This window comes from Lissotriton helveticus, chromosome 9 (assembly GCF_964261635.1).
Source record: "Lissotriton helveticus chromosome 9, aLisHel1.1, whole genome shotgun sequence".
Lineage (NCBI taxonomy): Eukaryota > Metazoa > Chordata > Amphibia > Caudata > Salamandridae > Lissotriton > Lissotriton helveticus.
The window spans coordinates 442058092-442076309 of record NC_136070.1 but is presented as its reverse complement, the minus strand read 5'-3'; the positions used below and the strand labels follow the sequence as shown (position 1 = coordinate 442076309).

Here is an 18218-nt window from a genome sequence, read left to right as displayed (position 1 = left end):
ATCTCCCTCTATGCTTTCCACTTAGCTTTTAGTTGAGAGTACTAGGTCGCTGAATTTTCTGAGTGGCTTATATGTCTCTTGTATGTCTCTCATGAGGATGATTTGGAGCCCCTCGAAAAGGTCCTCCATTGCTTTGATTTCTGCCCCGCCCCATTAACCTAGTGGCCACTGTCCATCATTCCTGGACAGTAGGAGAGTAAAGTACAGCAGCACCAAGGAGTAGCTTTATTATATGGATTAAGAGTTTAAGAGTTAGAAAAACGCTGCATCATCTCCTTCCACACTGGTAGGCAACATCAACAGTGGTAGTGTCAATAACTCCGATTTACTCCACTTGGTATGAAGGCCTGCTATGGCACAGAATTATTCAACCAGAATATAGGTTCTATGCACAAACACTGTGCCCCCAAGATAGATCACATACCACAGCACACTTTCTGTATAAAAAGAGATCCGGGATTCCACACCATGTAGTCACCCCAGACCCTACATCTGTTGCCTATTAAACAGCTCAAAGTTCCATAGCTACTGCAAATAGGCATGGTGGCAATGCACAACATTGCCTGGTTCCATGATAAAGCAAGAGTTGTTCCCTGTTCACCTGAACTATGGCCACTGGTTCATTGTACAACAACAATACCATCCCAGTAAATAATGGGCTAAAACCATCAAATTGCTGCAATAGCTGAAAGAGAGAAACCCATGATGCTGAATCAGAGGCCTTTCGGCTGCTACATTTTGCAACCACTGGATTGCCAACCCTTTCCACCCGCAACCACTGATCGCAATTTATGGTCTGTGTATGTTGCATGGCACTGACCTGCCTGCAGGAAAGCCATACTGTCTAAGATGGACTATTGAGGTTGCTACTTTTCCAAGTGTTTGCTAGGATTATTGCCAGGGTTTTGGGGTCTGGTTTTAAAAGAGATAAAGGCCTATTTGAGGTTCTCCGTGTATTGGATCGGGACTGAACTTTGCAAATCGAGCCGCTGTGACAATCACTAGATTCCCCCTGCTTTCTCCTAATGACTTTATAATGGCCTTCGGGATCCTTAGTACATTCTCATGCAAAAGGCACAGCTGTGGCGTACAAGGGTGACCACTCTCTCTAAATATAAAGGTAAATTGCCTGCTTTCTGCACCTATAAAACCCTCTCCCCACCTGAGGTAAATCCCTAATGCTCTTGGTCAACGAGATTAGGCTATTGAAGTATCACAATGCAACCTCCAAGCCTGATGACAGCTGCCGGTCCCTTACATTACTTAATACTGTTGTTTAACACCCACCAGTTCCAAGCCATGCTTTCCACTGTTCCAAAACTTAGAGCTTACTTATAATACAATGGACCGGCAGTAAAAACCTGTCATTGTAGGATTTCTGAACCTCCATTCTCCACCCCCCCATCCTCATTTGGCACGCTCATGTGTTGAGAAGGATTACAATCCGGAGGCAAAGCCATGCTTGACTGCTACCACCCTATCAGATTGTGGACAAATCCTGAATCCTATAATAACCAAGCCCATGAGCACACGCTAGATCCTATCACATTTGAAGACCACAATAAAATACACATAGGATCCTTTTTGTGTTCTTTATTTTCTTTCTTTTGCCCAGCCAACACATATTTCGTCGTACAGGGAGTTCCCCACGACCTCTTCAGGGCTTAAAACTGGCTATACGTCCGTCCAGGTAAATCTTAATCAATGTCCTAGCACATGTGTTAATCTGTGTAAATTATCACTGTATATGCTGGAAACTTCTTGGTAATGTTTCACTTGAAAAAATTCCAGAAATCCAATCTAGTGTATCTACACATTCATTTCTTCTTTACAGCGAGTATACTGTCTAACCATCAATCCGTCGTTCGGTCCCATGCCGTCTGCAATCCGAAATTACGCTATTTCGAATCGCAGACCGCGTGGGACCTTTTTTGTGCCTGTCGTAGCAGATGATTAAACCTCACTGCCTTGGTGTGTTAAGGACAGGTTCACCAAAATTAAAGTTTTCAATGGTTCTTTGTCCCTAGTATGCGTAGGTCTGATTCAGTGAGTTAATCATTTGTGTCTGTTTTAGGATTGGCGGCAACTAAAACAGCACGTTCATCTAGGAGGTTATCACAGGACAATTTAGTGAAAAGTGGCTGTTAGAGAGGAACCGCATCCAACTACTAGTGTTCTGAAGGTCTGTTTACGGATGTGACTGTCAGATGCTGTTGTTTATCTCCCAAGCAACAGGCCAGGATAAGGGACATGAACTTCAGAAGCTTTAGAGTGCACGGCAAAGGGGCATGGAACTCTGAATGATGAAGTCTGATCTGGTCCGCTCAATGTTCTAGTTATTACTGATTCAACCAGCGAGGGAAAACATTCCTTAATGCTCCTTTGTGCACATACTGAAATGCATATGTATGTTTAATGTAAGCAGGACCTAATCTCTGCTACGATCAGCAGTAGAGTTTATTTTCCTTTTGGTTGCAAATGTTCCAATAAAGCTTTCTAGACCCAACTCAGTAGAATATTTTTAAGTTCCAGTTTGTCAGGAGTAAAGTTGATTGCCAGCTGCCACAACACCTGATGAAGCCTACCATGGATTTACTCTGAATAAAATCTTTATCCATTGAAAGACCAAAAAATAGAAGCAACAATGAGGGGGCACAATTGGAAGGCAGGACATGGGTGTTGGCGCTAGTACCAAAGGCAGACCCCACTGCAGGTTTCAGAGTTTGAACTTTTAATTGCTGAAGATCACACCTTCGTTCAACCTAGAATAATTTAAAGGTGTAAACAACTTATGGCTGCACCTTAGAATCCCATATTTGATACTGGATATAATCAGACTTTTGTGAATACCTCTTGATTATCCCTATGTGTCTTTCAGAATGTTATGAGCCTTTTACATGAATCTGTTTTTTTGCCGTTTACATCGCTGTGCCGCTCTATCGGTAGTCTTTGGATGTCCTTATGCCCGGTTCTGGGTTTTTCTCTTTAACCATGGACACACTGGCACAGTATTTCGTTTTTGTGTGTGCATTTTTTAATAGATCCGTTTATAGATGTTTTGAATGGTAGTGTGCGTTGATTTAAATGAATTTTCATAGTTGGAGCCAAAATGTATTCTTGAGGTGTGTGTGTGTTTATACAAGACTGAGTGTGCTGCATAGCTTGCTGTCTATTCCATTACACGAGGGTCGTCAGTTGACCCTTGACTTGCTGGTTGTTTTTGGTTGTGTAGTTGGAGAGGTTTTCAATGCCGACGACCTGGTTTCTTAACGGCTAAACCGCTCTCGTTGAAATTAAGTACTGTGCAAGCCTTTCTTCAGCAGCACTGGGCTCTGTGCCCTGCATAAGTTCTAGGCACGTTATTTTAATACAAATACCCGTTAAGCAGGCTCGACTTCCACAGCCTTAACGTACTTGGCTTTTATAAAACCATTCAGTATTCCTTCCCCATCTTCTGCCAACACACCCGAGGCATTGTGGAAGGAGTTAGAATGGCAGTGCCAAGAAATACATGCCCAGCGAATACAGCTAAGCACACAGACATCCTATGCCCCAACAACCATTCAGGGCCTGACTCATTGCATTTCGATTTTGTCTTAAAATGCCAACTCGTTGCAGTAAGGGTTTTTTATAATCACACTAATGATATTGATGAAAGGAAGTTAAACATGCTAGTAACCTTCTTTGTTTAAGGTCGTGTCCGTATTGGTCGCACTTGAATTTTTTTCTCGATTGCTATTATACAGTTTGCGAGAAAAAGTGAAGATTGGACAGGTGTGATTTTTTTTTTCTTCTTCATATTGCATCAACATGGGCTTTGCAGCCATTTTTGACGACTCTTGATGGAGACAGTTGAGTGAGGTAAAGATATATACAATAAGTTAGATTTTGGTTCACAAATCAAACGACTTTTGTTATTTAATACAAGAGCCTTGTATTTCATTTTACATTCTTGTATAACGGTTCTGTTCACTGGTAGTGGCTGTTCATATGCTCTGTAGTTTAGCAATAGTAAAGACGGTGCAGGGAAGATACATTTTAAATGTCTAAATTGTTGTAAACAAACATTGATGTTGGCAGGGGACTTTGCCTTTTTAACCCATCACATCTTCGAAGGTGGGTGTGTGTGATAGGGTCCAATGTTTTAATTATTTGTGGTAGTTATCTTGAACAGGGTATGTTCTCCGAATTTCAGCTAACAATGGGCAGTGATTGCAATTCAAAATATTTGGATTTATCTTTCATGATTCAAATGGTGAGGGTCAGCGCACTTATGCAATTCTGCAGCTGCAGTGTTTCCCACATAATTATTGATATACTGCCTTTGCTACGTTTTGCATTTGCAGAATTCACAAAAAATGGTGATTGTAGTTAAGAGGGATGAAATAAAGCTCTCAGAGAATGCTCCGTGTAATTTAGTTTTTTTGCTCCATAATTAAGAAAACCTTGCAGCATAATGTGGTCCTCGTTGCCACATAATTCTAGTGGCCCAGAAAAACCTCTACAAAGTGGTTTATGGGTTGTCATTTATGATTAAGAAAATAGTATTTCACAGGAACCGTGGCCTATTTCCAATATATAACGGTTCACCGTGAAATATGTGATTTTATGCCACTGCATTTTGTGCAGCAAAAGCAGGAAAACATAATATACCTAGGATTTATTTTTTTGCTTTGTCTGAGATGCAGCTCTCTAAATCATAATGGCGAAATCCAACGGGCCTTTCAACCACTGGTCCAACTCCTTCTGATCCCCCTCAAACATTGTTAATATTGCAGAGAGTTATTACAATTGACAACTTCTAGACAAGAAGGCTTGTTTATAGACATTGCATTTTCTTTGAACCATTTTGAAAATATAAACATATAATGTTGTACCCTAGAAGGAAAGCTAATAGACAATGGAATTGTATGCTTGGAGTCCTTTAAAGGAATCGAGCTGTATCATTTCTCTGTACATGTTAAAGATATCTGCAGTTGTAAAATGAACCCCAATAGAATGTCTATGTTGTATTTTACTTGACAATGTTTTATTATTAACTACTTATATAATCCTCTAGTAGTATTCATTATTTGACAATGCACTATGTATATCTGGATTTGTTCATTCCACTGACCATTGCTAATTCTGCTTTGTGCCTATGCTGGAAGCAATTGCTGTTATTTGTATTCTGCCCAGTATGTGACACTTTCCCACTGTTCATCTTTTCTTGTTAATCCTGGGTACCCTTCATTTGACTGACCAATCCAGTCTTGAATAATTGCTGGGCACCAGTTTGTTTCCCCCACATTTTTCACCTTCTCATTACTGCTGTTTTCCGTTTTCACCTCTTGATATTGGCCCTTTCCTCTCTTTGATTTCTTTCTGCGCACCACTGTTATCCTCTGTGTCGTTCGTCATGTGCTCCTCCCGAATGTGTGTTTATGTACTGCTCTCTTTTGGTCTGTATTTTTTAAACCATTAATCCCATGCTCCTGTGCACTTTAACCTCTCCTTAGAATTTTTTGCCACTGCGTCCTGTACTTTCATGTTCCTTCAACCAACCACCTTTTCCATTTTTTTACGTCAATTATTTTCTCCTATTGTTCATATAACGTTCAGGAATTTTGATAAGATTTCTTTGTTCAATATCCACACAAGAACTGGCAGTAAATCCTAGGCCAACATTTTTAAAGAAGGCCTATTTGTACATATAATGTTCTAGATTAATCGATCTAGAAGCCCCCCACCTGGAAATGAACTGATGAAGAGCATTTACCTTTCCTGTAGTATTAGTTTCTTGGTTGTTAATTTTGTCACTAGTATCGCACTGCATTTGTATAAAACCCTCAGATTTCTGTTACTCCAGGGGTGTGCAATTTAATAAAAAATCTACTTGTCCATGGGACAGGTTTCTTCATAAATCTACTTGTCCTGTAAAAAAATCCACTTGTTCCTTTGGTGCTGCGTAGTTCAGTGACAAATTATGATACAGAGAGAAATGATACAGCTCGATTCCTTTAAAGGACTCCAAGCATACAATTCCGTTGTCTATTGGCTTTACTTCTAGGGTACAACATTATATGTTTCTGCTTAAGCCAGGGATCATACTATAGTAGGCTTTGAATTCTAGCAATTTCCTTATTTTGCCACCTTTCCACAGATCTGCATACAATGTGTGCTTTTTGAGTCCCAAAAATATTTTAGATTTTTGCCAATATTTGTAATAATGGTGAGGGCCTGGCAGCTCCCACAAAGTTTTGCAAAAACCACATCAAAACAAGACACGCATTGACAAAACCAAAAGTCTGACCACCAATATCAGACCTAGGCTTTTCCAATGCTAGTTAATTTTCATGATTCCCATTATCTTTTTGAAACCGGTTGCACTGATTTTCCATGATGAAATCTTTTGGAGGAAATACTAGCATGCATCAACAAATTTTACCAAATGATGTTCAAAGAAATGTTGCCTACAATAGAATCATCAATCTTGCTTTCAAGCTTATGCAGATATTTGCATCTAATTGGAGAGCATTCTGGGAGCATTGTATGTAGCCTCATATTGTTAAACTTTGTAAACGCGTCTACACATTTTTACACTGGCACCATTGTCCGTAGTGCAGTCTGAGCTTACATTTCCTTTGAGCACCCCCCTAATAAGAAATTCTTTGTAATAACGAACCATAAATGCCTTCACTGCAGACAATGCCCTGCCCTGATCCATAATGTGGTACTGTAAACTGGCAGCCAAAGGGTTTGTGCTGCCGATGGTTGGGCCTACGTGTCCCAAGGAAAAAATAAACATGAAAACTTGTTGTCCTTGACCCCAAACAATATGTCTTGGGAGTTGGAGGAACAACACCCTTAGAGCTTACTGGCCTGTTTCTACCAGAAGCTTTCTGTATGTCCGAATATTACTCACAATCCTTAATGAAAGGAGATGCCTAAAGAGATGGACAGAATTATGGAAGAAGTTTTAAAACCACAGCCCCTTTTTGCCACCCTAATATGCCTTGCTACGTGTGCTGCCCGCAACCGGACAATCCAGGCAGGGGTCCAGCAGAGTCCCTTTCCACAATTCCAGGCTATCACTTCAGTTTATATTTTTGCTATTAATTAGGTTCTGTTGAAATGTCAGCAACCTATGCAGTAAATAGAAAATATAAAAAACGTCCTTAGAATGAAACTCATTTATACTTTATTTAAAGTAACTTGCCATTGGAAGCTAATTGACCAGGATAAATGAAATTGGAAATATCTCAAAATGATGCTCAGATTTAACCCGTTGGCTGCTGCCGTCGGCCAACGGTCGTCGCGAGCACTACCTTGGTAGTGCTCCGCACGTCTGTTGGCCGACGCTGTCCTACCCCTTTTTCGAACGTTCAGCACTGGAACTGAACGTTGGACACAGCCAACGGGTTAAAGCAAAGCCACTTTAGGTGGGGCTGAGCTTCCTAGAGCATGTGTATCGGGGTGCTAGCCAATCCTTTGTGATATTAGTCAGCTCTGCGGAAGGCTGCGTGCCACTGCCATTGGTGATCTGCAAAACATCCATGTGCATGGGCCTCATGCCAGCACTTCCTTCAGTATAATTATTAAAACAGCCCCTTACTGTGTGGCTAATTACAAGAGGCAAGTTATTTTGGGGGTAGTCCTGTGATTGTTCTGCAGTGCTTAGTCACAAAAGTACTGTTACGATATTGGGTCCTTGGACTCAAGCCCAGAATATCTCCAGGGAACAGAGTTTAGTATGAATTTAGGAATTTGTATATGTTGGCTGGATCCTTATTCTTTGTGGCGTAGGCAGAGATGTAAATCAATTCGTTTTTTAGCAGCCAACGTCTGCGTATTAGTCGTAGGGTAATACATGTAAACTGTATTGGCGTTAAAATGATGTATTTTACAATGTGCCAGTGAGCTAATGTAACCAATTAATCCCCAGAAAAATCGTTCTACATTTCTCTTATGGGCTTTGTTTGCTGTTTTAACCTTTGTGACTCAGGTAGATGTGTGCCTGATAAGTCTGAACGCAGTGCTCTAAAGGGAGGGCAGAAACAATTCTAGAGGTACAGATGCCATTGATAAAAAGTTAACATGAAAAATGTTAACAGTTTAAATGGTGTTAAAAACCATTCATCCCTCGCTTTAGTGTGCTTAACATACACCTCTAATCTAGTTTGAAATCCTGTTTGAAAAGACGAGAATAGGGCGACCACTGGAGAACGTATTGAGTGTGTTTTTTAGTCTGTTCTTTGTGAATTATTTTGAGAGGTTTTATGTTTAGATAGTTACTCTTCTATAATAAGATTTATAGCGGAGGCATATATTTCATGTTTTTGTACCTTGACATGTACGTTTTGCCAGGACGCTTTTTGTACCTTAACTCTTTCGACGCTATTGACGGAACCGTTCCGTCACGCCCCTCGGGTGGGTTGTGCTCATTACGGAACGGTTCCGTCACGGCCCGCTTGCCGTGCCAGCGCGGCGCTGATTTCGCGCCTGCGCGGCGCGTCTCATTAAGCGGGCGGGGCCGTGACTGAACTGTTCCGTCACAAGCACAGCTCACACGCGAGCCGTGACGGAACGGTTCTGTCACCCGCACAGGTGAGCCGCGCGCCCCCCCGCCACCGTTAGCGCTGCGGCGGAATAGCCGCCGCAGCGAAGGTGTTAAAAATCTATGTTTTGATGCTGTGGAAGTTCATGAACCTGGGCTGGGTGTGTTATGATTTGGTGTTACGTATAGCAATTAACACCAGTCCCACACTTGGCTAATTTTAAAGTTTGCTTTGCGAGAAGTTCTTGAAATGGAATGTGAAGATTATGTAAGAGACGTGAGAAATATTTATTGTAATTATATTTTGGCAACATAGATATGTTCCACCTTGGCTTCCATTTAGCACCCTTGAACTCTGTCAGTCAGATTCATGGTAACTGTTGTTCTAGCTTGGCTTTCCTGTGGTGAGCAACACAAACTTGAAGACGAGGAGGCATGGTGACTGTGACTTAATCGTACAACAAAAGCTTTGAGGACTGTTGTTCTGCAATAGAAATATATGTTCGAGGCATGTGGGCTGCTAAATTCATATCTTAGCATTAGATCGCCGCCTAGTGTTGGGCTCGGATGATTGCACATTGTTGTCCTGGAAGAGTCTTCGAAGTATCCTGAGATAGGTGGCTCCTCCCCTGGACTACAGTGCGCATGGGCATCGGCTCCATCCCCAGATTGTTTTTTTCCGCCATTGGGTTCGGATGTGGTCTCGACGTCTTACTGTCCGAACCAAGTAAAACTAACTTTTAGCGGCCAAAAGGCCTCGATTTTCTTGCGTCGGTATTGTCTGCGCACGGTCTCGAGTCTTCCGTCTCTTGGAGCCGGAATAAGCGGAGTTTTCTTCGCTCTCTGAACTTTGAGGCCTTCTCATCGCGACACGACTGCAAGCCTTTTCGGACATGGAGCGGAGCCCGTTTAAGTACTGCCCGCTCTGTGGGTCCAAGTACCCACACATCGATCTACACCCCGTCTGTAACAAGTGCCTTTCGCCTGACCACGACGACGGAAAGTGCAAATTGTGTGCGCAGTTCCGCTCAAAGAAAACTCTCAAGCTTCGGCGCGCGGTGCGCTTGGAAGCTAAGCAAGCGGCCCCGGATCCGGAGAACATCTTCGGCGACCAAGACGAAGAGGTCCAGGGTCACCTTCTACAAATCTCCCCACCAGAGACGGAGGTCGAGGCGGATCCGGGAGACGACGACGGAGTCGCGGGTCAAGGCCTTGAATACGTCGAAGAGGTAGGAGACGACGATGAGATTTATGGGGCCGCGGCAGACAGCTCGGGGGACGAGCTCTGCCCCGAAGGTTACGAAGATACCGACCGGGACACGGGATCGCCTGTCGGCCTTACCCAAGACCCGTTGCCGCAAGCCACAGCCCCGCCTTCGGGCCCGGCTACGGACTCACTTGCTGAGCAGACTGTTTCGAAAACGAACCTGAAACCATCGGGATCGACAACACCTAAAATGGCCGACCCGAAACCGAAACTTAAGGACTCGAGTGTCCCTAAGATGGCTGCCGTGCCGGTGAAAAAGACGGTGCCCGCTACCCCATCGGCTCCGTCGACCTCCGGTCCGCAGAAGCCGAAGAAGTCCGTCGATTCCGATGCTGCAATATCGAAACCGACGCCTGAGGAGGGGTCCTCCAAAAAAGATGGTCGGCACGGGTCAGCGGCTACGACGCCGTCCAAGCCCGCCAAAGTCGGCTCCAAGGAGGCTACGCACAAGAAGTCTGCGCCCCGGACTCAGGAATCGGAGGCGCTGAAGACGGGTTCCGCGCCCAAAGCGCACAAGGCCCACAAGGACGTCGGATCCGAGGGACCGATCAGACCATCCTCGTCAGCGACGAAACCCACTGTGAGTGAGACGTCCCTCATTGCAGACTCACTGCAAAGAATCGGGGAGAAAGCCTTTGCCCCGTCGGCTCCGATACCATCGCCGCAGCCGCAAAAGGACACTCCGGCAAAGCCTTCTGGGAAACTTCTCTTTCTTTTGCCACCTAAGGAGGCGCCGAAAGCGTTTTCAACCAAATCGGCTCCGAAACAAGTTTCTTCGCCGGCTGGCCCGCTTCCACGTCGGGTACTCGAATCAGAAGACGATTCAGAGCATTTCATCGACGCTGACACAGGCAAGCTGACCCTCTATAAGAGGAAAATCACTTCGGAGCCAGTGGACTCCTATGTCATCCCACTGAAAAAGAAGAGGGTGCCCCTTGACGCCTCAGGCCTCACGGAGCCAATCCAGCCTCCTCCAAGACGGAGCCCTACTCCCTCCCCAGAACACTCTGCGGGTGAGGGGTATGATGAGGACGAGCAGTACAATTTCCCTATCGATGAACCTGATGCACAACCGGATTCATACGATGACACTGGTGACCAGAACACCCAGGGTGTGGGGCAGGACCCGCAGCTCTTTAATGCACGTGCATCCCCGACTGAGGACTCAGCAGGCTTTCATGCACTACTTGAAAGGGCGGCAGCCAATCATGATGTGGACATGCATGCCGACCCGGTTGAGGAAGACTTCCTTTTCGACACCTTTTCAGTCTCTGAAAGGACAGTAAAGACACTTTCTATGCTAAAAGGAGTCCTCAAACATGCTGGGGACATTTTTAAGGAGCCTACAAGAGCGAGAGTGGTCAACCCTCGCATTGACAAGAAGTACAGGCCTGCACCTGCGGATCCCGCCTACATCCGGGACAATTGCCACTGGACTCTCTGGTGGTCGCCAATGCCAGGAAACGTGCCAACTCCCAGACAACGGGTGAAGCTCCTCCCCCGGATAAGGAGTCCAAAGTGCTAGAGGCAGGGGGCAAAAGAGTGGCTGCACAGGCATCAAACTTTTGGCGCATCGCCAATACACAGGCGCTCTTGGCGCGTTACGATAGGGCACACTACGATACCCTAGAACAGGTTGTACAACACCTGCCTCCACAGTTCCAAGAAGCTACACAACTGCTCATTAACGAAGGGAAGCTAATCTCAAACGCAGCCATCAAGTGTGCGCTTGACGCTGCAGATACAGCTGCTAGGGCTGTCAACACTAGCGTTATGCTGAGACGACAGGCGTGGCTACGCATCTCAGGCTTTAAACCGGATATTCAGACAACAATTCTTAATCAACCGGTCAATCCTGATAGTCTGTTTGGTCCAGATGTTGACACCACCCTAGAGAAAATAAAAAAGGACACGGAAACTGCTAAATCCATGGGGGCCCTGCAGTCTCAACAGTTTCGTGGCAGCAATTTTCGTCGCTCAGGTGCACGTGGGGTCACCAGAGGACAAATGGGTCAACAATCCCAGTTCTCAAAAGGTGGGGCACAATCCTCGTTCACGAAACAGAACAAGGGAGGTTACAGGAATAACAGCAACAGAGGTCGCGGCAGAGGAAACAACAACCCCCGCTCCTCTACTCCAAGCAAACAGTGACTCTCTGTCACTGCCCCCCGACCACCTAACACCTGTCGAGGGGAGACTGCAGCAGTTCCTGCCCGTCTGGAAAAACATCACCACAGACAGGTGGGTGCGACAACTAGTCCAGTATGGTTATTGCCTAGAATTAAAGTCCACTCCACCCAACATCCCGCCAAGGCAAAGGCCTATGTCCGCAGAGCACTTGCTCTTATTGCAGCAGGAAGTGGTGGTGATGCTGCAAAAGGGAGCAATCGAGCAAGTGCCGGTGGGAGAGGAAGGCACAGGGGTATATTCCCTGTACTTCCTTATTCCAAAGAAGGACGGATCTCTCAGACCCATTCTAGATCTACGCCCCCTCAACCTGTACATACTATCGGAACATTTCCACATGCTTACACTGCAACAGATTCTTCCCTTGCTAAACCAAGGAGACTTCTTAGCAACCTTAGATCTCAAGGATGCGTATTTCCACATTCCACTTCACCCGTCACACAGGAAATACCTCAGGTTCACTATTCAAGGCAGGCACTACCAGTTCAAGGTCCTACCCTTCGGAGTCACAACAGCCCCGAGGGTGTTCACCAAGTGTCTGGCGACAGTAGCGGCGCACCTCAGGAGGCAGAACATCCATGTCTACCCCTACCTAGACGACTGGCTCGTACAAGCCAAGTCAGAGCAGCAGTGCGCCGCGGACATGTCAACTACAATTCACCTTCTTCACGATCTGGGTTTCTCCCTAAACTACCCAAAATCGCATCTTCAGCCGGCACATGTCCGGCAGTTCCTAGGTGCAACGATCAACACCCTGACGGCCATGGCTCAGCCAAACCAAGTCAGGATAGTCAGCATGCAGGCCCTGATCCAAAGGTTCAGGCCACAACACTCGCTTCCAGCGACAGTGTTCATGCAGTTGATAGGCATGATGGCCTCCTGCATCTTTATAGTCCCTCACGCACGGCTACACATGCGCCCGCTCCAGGAGTGCTTAGCGAATCAGTGGACACAGGCTCGTGGACAATTGACAGACCTAGTGTTGGTTACCAGTCGGGCATACGACTCTCTGCATTGGTGGACTCCACACAACCTTTGCAAGGGCCGACTGTTCCAAGAGCCTGTGCCGCAGATTGTCCTGACAACGGACGCATCTCTCCAGGGATGGGGAGCTCATGTGCTCACTTACACAGTGCAGGGACTATGGTCAACGCAGCAACAGAAGATGCACATCAACTATCTGGAACTGATGGCAATCTTCATGGCGCTCAAGTCCTTCATTGTACATCTGTGCAACAAGGTCGTGCTAGTCCGGACGGACAACATGACCGCGATGTACTACATTCAAAAGCAGGGAGGCACCCACTCGCCACAGCTGTCTCATCTGGCTCAGAGCATGTGGAAGTGGGCCATTCAGAGGAACATTTTCCTCATGGCAGAACACCTCCCAGGAAAGGACAATCAGATGGCAGATCTGCTCAGCAGGTACAGCCATCAAATGCACGAGTGGGAGTTACACCCATCTGTCCTCCACCCGTACTTCCAGCAGTGGGGTCATCCGGAGATAGACCTGTTTGCCACAAAAGAGAACGCAAAATGCCAACACTTTGCCGCCAGGTTCCCTCACCCACAGTCGCAGGGGAATGCGATATGGATGAACTGGTCAGGCAAATTTGCGTACGCTTTTCCGCCAGCCCCTCTAATACCGCTGGTCGCAAGAAAGCTAAGGCAGCACGAGATGACTCTCATCCTAGTTGCTCCAACGTGGGCGCGCCAAGCATGGTACACCACGTTCCTCGAACTCTCAGTGGTGCCGCATCAAAGACTGCGTCTCACACCCAGTCTTTTGACGCAGAACCATGGAGAAATTCAGCATCCAGATCCGCATCAGCTCAACCTGGCGATCTGGCTCCTGAGGTCCTAGAGTTTGGGTACCTTAACCTGCCTCCAGAATGCATGAGCATCATCAAGGAGGCGAGGAAACCAACTACTAGAGCATGCTATGCTGCAAAGTGGAAGCGTTTTGTCATCTACTGTACAGCCAATGACATCAACCCGCTTGATGCATCTATCCCCAACATTATCTGCTATCTGTTGCATCTTTACAAGTGCAATCTGGCGTACACTTCCATTCGGATACATCTATCCGCCATAGCGGCTTATCTTCAGAACAGGCAGCACCTCTCTGTCTTCAGAGTGCCCGCCATTAAAGCCTTCCTTGAAGGTCTGAAAAGAGTCATTCCCCCAAGGAACACCGCCAGCTCCAGTGTGGAACCTCAATGTCGTCCTCACCAGACTGATGGGACCACCATTTGAGCCACTGCACTCGTGTGAACTCCAGTTCCTTACGTGGAAAGTAGCTTTCCTTATAGCTATTACGTCTCTGAGGCGTGTCAGTGAGCTGCAGGCGCTCACAATCCAAGAGCCATTCATTCAAATTCATCCAAATAGGGTAGTGCTACGCACTAACCCAAATTCCTTCCGAAGGTGGTGTCACAGTTTCATCTAAACCAAACTATTGACTTACCAGCATTCTTTCAAAACCCGCAAACGGTGGCGGAAAGAATGCTCCATACCTTAGATGTACGGAGGGCGTTGATGTACTACATAGACAGAACACAACCCTTTAGAAAGACAAAACAACTCTTTGTTGCCTTCGCACCACAACACAAAGGCAACCCAATTTCCAAAGCAGGGATAGCCAGGTGGATTGTTAAGTGCATCCAGATATGTTATCAAAAAGCCAAGCGCACTTTAACAATACCCCCCAGAGCGCACTCCACACGCAAACTGGGGGCATCCATGGCTTTCCTAGGGAACATTCCTTTAGAGGATATTTGCAGAGCAGCCACGTGGGTCACACCACATACTTTCACAAAACACTACTGTGTTGATGTGCATTCCAAGCAGCAAGCAGCTGTAGGACAGGCTGTTCTCAAGACACTTTTTCAGGTTTCTGCAGCTGGCACGGGCAACCGCCGCTGATGGAGGGACTGCTATGTATTCTATGCTAAGATATGAATTTAGCAGCCCACATGCCTCGAACTGAATATGCTACTTACCAGTATGCATCTGTTCTTGGCATGTAGGGCTGCTAACATTCATATCGCCCGCCCTCCTCCCCGGTGCCTGTCGCAGCTGCAGATATACTATTGTATTTATTCATTAGCATGGACATCCTTTACACTTTTCACTCCATCTTCTGCCACAATGGCGAAAAACAATCTGGGGATGGAGCCGATGCCCATGCGCACTGTAGTCCAGGGGAGGAGCCACCTATCTCAGGATACTTCGAAGACTCTTCCAGGACAACAATGTGCAATCATCCGAGCCCAACACTAGGCGGCGATCTAATGCTAAGATATGAATGTTAGCAGCCCTACATGCCAAGAACAGATGCATACTGGTAAGTAGCATATTCATTTGGGAGTTATGCCTATCTGTGTGCAGTTTTATAATATGCTGTAGAGTTCTGCCAACATGCACTTTTCTAAAATAAATATTAGAACACGTTTGGGGGTTTCCTTGTCATTCGGGAGTGCATCTATAATCTGTGCCTCCTCCCTTAATAAGAAATACAATTTGTCACTGTTGCTCCTAAGATTACAGAACAATTTAGTAACAGTCTCCCCCACCCTCCATAGCCTGACCTGAGATGTTCATTTATTTTACTTAAATTGCGCACATTACAAAATTAACTCCAGTTGTAGCGGCATAAAGATGCAATGCATAGTGCCATGGAGTCCATTGCAATGAGTTAATATTAGATGATTTATTTTTTCAAGCAAATGGGTGAGTCTGACTGTAGCAATATAGTTCATGGCCATATAAATAGTTCAGATTATGTAGATGCATAGTTGAGTTTGCATGATAATTTGTTAAATAATGGTTACATGGTTCATGGCATGTAACCTCATTGACAGGCAATCAAGTTGCTCATATGCTTTTTCCAACTGCACGGGACCTGTGAGGAAAAATAACTTATGTTGACATTACATATTAACCTGGACAGTGAAGGTGGACCAATTCTCCTGTCATGTGGCCGGTGCTCCATCACCGTCACTTCCACAGCAAATGTCTGGCAGATCCTCATGAGAGGCAGATTGGGTGAATTGGAGAAGAACTAGAGTTGCATGGCAGGAGAGACATGAACACTCCTAAAAAAAAAAAAAACATATCACATACAGGGGTAGCACTCAAAGGATACTTCAGTACTTGTCTGGCTGAAATTAAAGTCCAATGTAATCTAGTTCTCATTTGAAGTATGACACTTAGACCAAGCTAAAGCTGTTATGAAGTTGGTGTGATATGTTGACAAAGCATGAGAAGGGACCGTGAGCGAGCAAGAGACCTCCCGGCCTGGGGAATTAAGCAAGAGAGACACTTTTTCTTTCAAAAACAGTAGCCATGTGCAATCTAGGGGCTATCCTTTGGGAGCATAGCAAGATCCTAGACCGATGTAGTCCTGTCTAACAGAGGGCGCATCATGGCTGGCATCGTCCTGCACCCCTTAGTGGACGATATTTAAACATTTGATGCTGAAAAAGTGATAAAGCCTAAGAGGTTCAAAGATGAACATGCAACAGACACCAATTGCCAATACTAGGGAAATAAAGCAACTTGACGAGCATGGAGCACTGACCCTACAAACAGTTGTGAATAGCTTAGCTTGAAACAAGGGGAAGCGCATGGAAGAGTTCCAAATATGTGCCCATCTAATTAACTAAAGGGCAGTGAGAATGTATGTTAATAGAGTGGATGTGATTGGACATGTAGAGTGAATTCGATAAGATTTGTCTGTCCCCGTACCTGGTCTCAGGTAACTAGACACAAGGCATTGTGAGTTGTTCTGTGATGGACTGTAAGCAATGTAGATCTGCTATGGACCAACTAATGTGATCCCTTTCCTTCAGTCTCCGCAATAATCAAGTCTGCCATTTGCTAGATTACCTGGGTGTCTGAATTGCCATCTTGCAGGCAGGATGGTCCTAAAGCATTGCCTTGTGCTGAAAATACGGTATACCATAACTTTTCTCCGCATCAAGGTTGACAATTATGCAACATTATTGTTAAATCGGAGGGCATGAGAAGCTAGTTAGAGGGACATACTAATGCATTTGAAGCAAAGCTACTCTAACCATTGCATCAGCTGAGGAAATATATGCCATCTTCAAAAGTTGGACAATGGTGCAACAAGCTGATGGTTGCATACAGCAGAAATTTAGCGGTATGAGCAGCTGGTGACAATGGGACCCAGCTGGAATTTCCTGTTGACTGATCCAAACCGTGGCTGATAAACTGCTGGACTCCCCATCTCCCGAGTAGCTCCAAAGTTTCAGATTGAAGACACCTAAAATGCTGTGGAAGTTTTGAAACCAGGGCGGCCTTATCTTTTTTATGTGAGTAATAAGTGCCATGTAACATTATTTTTCCAGGTAGGCTTTGTTTTCCCACTTAAGGTAAAAAAAAGATGACTAGAAGATTAACAACACATATTTTGCTATCACAAAGAGGCAACCAGACTCCTTGCCTCTTGGAGGCAGAAGCAACTACTTGAGTACCCAAATGAATATGTTTAAGGTTAGTACTACTTCAGGTCCGCTGCAACTTCCTTTGCCAGTTTACTAGTCAAAAAGTTGAGGAATCCTGTATCATCAACATGCCAATAAAATGTCAGACACCAACCCAACAGCCACTGAAAAGAAAATCTGTCAGTCTATGAGACCAACAACTATAAACAGGCTGCATCTCTAAAAGGCCCTCATCTAGTAGAAGCAGCATGCAGATTACTGAGTAGCAATTAAGCTCCGACACCAGCATCTCCTCCAAAGTCCACGGTTCCCACCTTCACACTTCAAAACTCTTCTAAGTCTGTCCACTTGCTCCCATTGTAGCCTGAGCTCTGGTATTTTACCTACCATACCAGTCTGATCTGTTCTATACAAGTTAATGCACATGTCCAATTCACCTTTACAGTTAACATCCTTTCCTAGCTTTCAGACATTAGGGAAACCTGCCATTGCAGCACACAGTCATTGATGGAAATATAGGTTTCCTGAAGGGACTGTTGAGTAGAAAATGTTCACTAGCGAATGTTACCGAAACGTACATTAAACCAACTTGTTGTTCATGAGGAGACCATTGTTGGTAAGATTTAAAAAGTAAAACCCATAAATATGTGTACCACCCTTTGCAGATTTGTGTTGTTTGTGCAGCATGAATATAGCCGAAAGGAGTCAAAGACAATGAAACAGTCAATTAGTGATTGAATGTGTAGCTGGGTTGCGA

The 18218-nt window shown here is 45.2% G+C and overlaps 1 protein-coding gene and 1 long non-coding RNA gene across 4 annotated transcripts in view; one reads left to right on the top strand and one right to left on the bottom strand.

The window, feature by feature from the left end:
- Positions 1-18218, top strand: part of PPP1R13B (protein phosphatase 1 regulatory subunit 13B) — a 461790-nt gene that overhangs the window by 63737 nt on the left and 379835 nt on the right. The gene's annotated exons all lie outside the window — the stretch shown is intronic.
- The window catches only part of LOC144782781 (uncharacterized), a 41817-nt gene that overhangs the window by 21616 nt on the left and 1983 nt on the right, over positions 1-18218 (bottom strand). The window contains exon 2 of the long non-coding RNA XR_013601258.1: positions 15935-16087. This is a non-coding gene — a long non-coding RNA (uncharacterized LOC144782781). The remainder of the gene's footprint in view (positions 1-15934; positions 16088-18218) is intronic.